Genomic DNA, 4,377 nt, shown 5'->3' with positions numbered 1-4,377 from the left:
CTCAAATGTCCAACAACGATAGACTGGATTAAGAAAATGTGGCACATATACACCATGGAATAGTATGCAGCCATAAAAAATGATGAGTTCATGTCCTTTGTAGGGACATGGATGAAGCTGGAAACCATCTTTCTGAGCAAACTATCGCAAGGACAGAAAAACAAACACCACATGTTCTCACTCACAGGTGGGAACTGAACAATGAGAACACTTGGACACATGGTGAGGAACATAATACACCAGGACCTGTCATGGGGTGCGGGGAGGGGGGAAGGATAGCATTAGGCGATATACCTATTGTAAATAACATATTAACGGGTGCAGCACACCAACATGGCACATGTATACATATGTAACAAACCTGCGCATTGTTCACATGTACCCTAGAACTTAAAGTATAATAATAATAATAAAAACCTTCAAAAAAATCCATGAATCCAGTAGCTGTTTTTTTGAAAAGATCAACAAAATTGATAGACTGCTAGCAAGACTAATAAAGAAGAAAAGAGAGAAGAATCAAATAGATGCAATAAAAAATGATAAAGGGGATATTACCACCGATCCCACAGAAATACGGACTACCATCAGAGAATACTATAAACACCTCTATACAAATAAACTAGAAAATCTAGAAGAAATGGATAAATTCCTAGACACATACACTCTCCCAAGACTAAACCAGGAAGAAGCTTAATGCCTGAATAGACCAATAACAGTCTCTGAAATTGAGGCAATTATTAATAGCCTACCAACCAAAAATATCCAGGACTAAGTAACTCATTTTTGACTCAAATTCTGGAGCTTGAGATTTTCCCCAAGTATTAGGCTTGAGAATCATATGCTAAATAAAATGTATAATTGGCCTCTTCTTATTTATACACTTGTACTGACTAATCAGGTCTTATTTGCTCCTAAATTTATGAGATACCCATCTGCATTAGGTTTTTGGTGTATTCTTCATTTATAACATCTTTGTTGCATATTCGTTACTACCTTTATCATTCAATCTGTTAAAATCATTTTCTTCCCAATTTTGTTTAACAGTCCTGAATTACTGTGTTGTTCATTCATGAACATGAACAAAATAAAATCAAGATTCAAGATTATTTAGCTTTTACATTTTTTAATTTATTTAATTTCCTTTATTTTTATTTTATTTTATTTTTTTTCAAACAGAATCACTCTCTGTAACCCAGGTTGGGGTACAGTGGCGCAATCTCGTCTCACTGCAACCTCTGCCTCCTGGGTTCAAGTGATTCTCCTCCTTCAGCCACCCAAGCAGCTGGGATTACAGGTTGTGCCACCCTGCCTGGCTAATTTTTGTATTTTTAGTAGAGATGGGGTTTCGCCATATTGGCCAGGCTGGTCTCGAACTCCTGACCTCAGGTGATCCACCTGCCTCAGCCTCCCAAAATGCTAGGATTACAGGCATGACCCATCACGCCCAGCTCTATTTATCTTTTAGAAAACAACTTTTATAGAATGCTCAACAAAATGTGTACTTTTTTTTAGAACTATTATTTAAGTTTCAGGGGAAAGATGTGCAACTTTGTTATATGAATAAATTATGTGTATTTTCTTTCCTAGATAGTAAATATAGTACCTGATAAATAGTTATTTGACCCTCACCCTCCTTCCAACCTCCACCCTCAGATAGGCCTGACTCTGGCTTCCTTCTTTGTGTCCATATGTACTTGATATTTGGCTTCCACTTATAAATGAGAAAATGCAGCATTTGGTTTTCTGTTTCTTTGTTAGTTTGCTTAGGATAATGGCCTCCAGCTCAATTAACGTTGCTGGAAAGGGCATAATTTGGTTCTTTTTTATGGCTGCATAGTATTCCACGGTGTATAAGTACCACATTTTCTTTACCAAGTCTACCATTGATGTGCATTTAGGTTGATTTCATGTCTTTTTTATTTTGAATAATGATGTGATGAATATACACATGCATATGTCTTTATGGTAGAATGATTTACATTTTTTGGTGTATATACCCAACAACAGAATTGCTGGTCGAATTGTAGTTCTGTTTTAAATTCTTTAAGGAATCGCCACACTACTTTCCACAATGGCTGAAGTAATTTTTCTTTGTGCCATCAGTTTATAAGTACTCTTTCCCCGCAACCTTGCCAGCATCTGCTATTTTTGACTTTTTAACAATAACCATTCTGACTGGTGTGAGATGATATTTCACCATGTTTTTTATTTGTATATCTCTAATTATTTGTAATGTTAAGCATTTTTTATAAGCTTGTTGACCACATGTATGTCTTCTTTTGAAAAGTGTCTGTTCCCATTATTGTAATGTGGTTGTTTGCTTTTTGCATGTAAATTTGTTTAAGTTCCCTATAGATTCTTGATATTAGATATTTGTCAGATGCATGGTTTTCAAATATTTTCTCTCACTCTTAGGTTGCCTGTTTACTCTGTTGGTAGTTTATTTTGTTGTGCAGAAGCTATTCCACCAGGTTGCTGGTGGAATTGGCCCAGGATGACAGCTGGAGAATGGAGTCAGTTTTATCAAAGTATGAAAAGCAGATTACTACTTTCACTGAATACCTCGAAGAATATTTAGGTACAGATGAGCTGGTATGGATCTTAGAAAAGCAGCATCTTATTAAAACAGAAACATCTAAGCTGTTGTCTAAGTATTTGTCTATAGTTTACATACAGAAGGAAATTTTCACCAATTTGGGGAACAGGCCTTGCATCAGATGCTGGTTGGGGATGTATGCTATGCTGTGGACAGATGATGCTGGCTCAAGCCCTTATATGTAGACACTGGGGAAAGGACTGGAATTGGGAGAAACAAAAAGAACAACAACAACAATAAAATACCAACGGATCCTACAGTGTTTCTTAGAGAGAAAAAATTGTTGCTACACTATCCATCAAATGGCACAAATGGGTGTAGGAGAAGGGAGATCAATTGGAGAATGGTTTGGACCAAATACAGTTGCACAGATGTTAACAAAAAACTCGCTTTATTTGATGAATGGAATTCCTTGGCTCTTTATGTTTCAATGGACAACACAGTGGTCATTGAAGATATCAAAAAATGTGTTATGTCCTTCCCTTGAGTGCTTACACAGACCGTGACAGGCCTCCTGATTCTCTGGCTGCTTTAAACTAGAGTAAGGGCACCTCTGCCTACTGCCTAGCCTGGAAACCCCTGCTGCTTATTGTGCCCCTTTGCCTGGGCATAAACCAAAACAACCCTGTTTATGTTGATGCATTCAAAAAGTGTTTTAAGATGCCACAGTCTTTAGGGGCATTAGGAGAAAACCAAATAACGCCTATTGTTTCAAAGAATTCTTAGGTGATAAGCTCATCTTCCTGGACCCTCACACAACCCAGACCTTTGTCAACACTGAAGAGAATGAAACGGTTGATGATCAGACTTTCCATTACCTGCAGTCCCCACAGCAAATGAACATGCTGAACCTGGATCCTTCAGTTGCACTGGGATTTTTCTGAAAATAAGAAAAAGACTTTAATAACTGGCATAGCCTTGTTCAGAAGGAAATTCTAAAGGAGCATTTGAACATGTTTGAATTGATTCAGAAACATCCATTGCACTGGCCTCGCCTTGTACCTCCAGCCAAGCCAGAAGTGACAACCACTGGGGCATAATTCATTGACTCTACTGAACAACTGGATGAGTTTGATCTGGAGGAAGATTTTGAGATTCTGAATGTGTAGAATCCCGGGATCTCAACTTGGAGGCCAGTCTTCCATCTGGAGCCATGAAAATATGAACTTCTTACATAAAACTTTTCTAGTCAGCAAGTTCCTGATATACCAATAGCACACAAATTCGATAGTATTCATGACTGAGCCAATCACTGTTTCTCAGAAAACAAAACAAAACAAATGACAATAACCCTTTCCCAGAAAGAAATAGAACAATCGTGGAGCATAGGAGCAGAGAGATGAGGAGCTGATTGCTTCCCAGCTTGTCTTACATGGCTACAGCAAGTCTTCAGCTTCTGTAATGAGGAGATGGACATCTGGAAAACAGGCAGCAACCCTCAGCTTGCTTTAAGAACAAGCAGACGAGAGACGGATAAGCTGTTCTTCTTCACCCTTTCAGGTGTGACCTCTTTCCGACTAAATATTAGCAATCTGTTCTCTTGCTCAAATAATAAAGTGACCAAATTAGGGAAGACAAGGTTTTGGTTAAATTATTTGAATGTGTAGTTTCAGTAATTTTAATTTATATCAAAATGTTTGTCAAAGAATTGATGTCAAATATTCACTCTTGATCTCCTTCCTATTTGGAGGAATCTTACTATTTGATGGGTCAGTGCCCCCATTCTTACTGATACTTTTGTCAGATGTCACCTTGTCCTTAAATCATATCATGCTCACTTA

At 37.7% G+C, this 4,377-nt stretch overlaps 1 pseudogene; it reads left to right on the top strand.

The window, feature by feature from the left end:
• The first annotated feature begins 2,508 nt into the window (after positions 1-2,508).
• LOC116811344 (cysteine protease ATG4A-like) lies at positions 2,509-3,705 on the top strand (annotated as a pseudogene).
• Positions 3,706-4,377: the final 672 nt, after the last annotated feature.

The sequence above is a fragment of the Hylobates moloch genome, unplaced genomic scaffold, assembly GCF_009828535.3.
Source record: "Hylobates moloch isolate HMO894 unplaced genomic scaffold, HMol_V3 SCAFFOLD_7, whole genome shotgun sequence".
Taxonomy (NCBI): Eukaryota; Metazoa; Chordata; class Mammalia; order Primates; family Hylobatidae; genus Hylobates; species Hylobates moloch.
The sequence above is the reverse complement of the archived record's forward strand: the minus strand, read 5'-3'. Positions and strand labels throughout refer to the sequence as shown.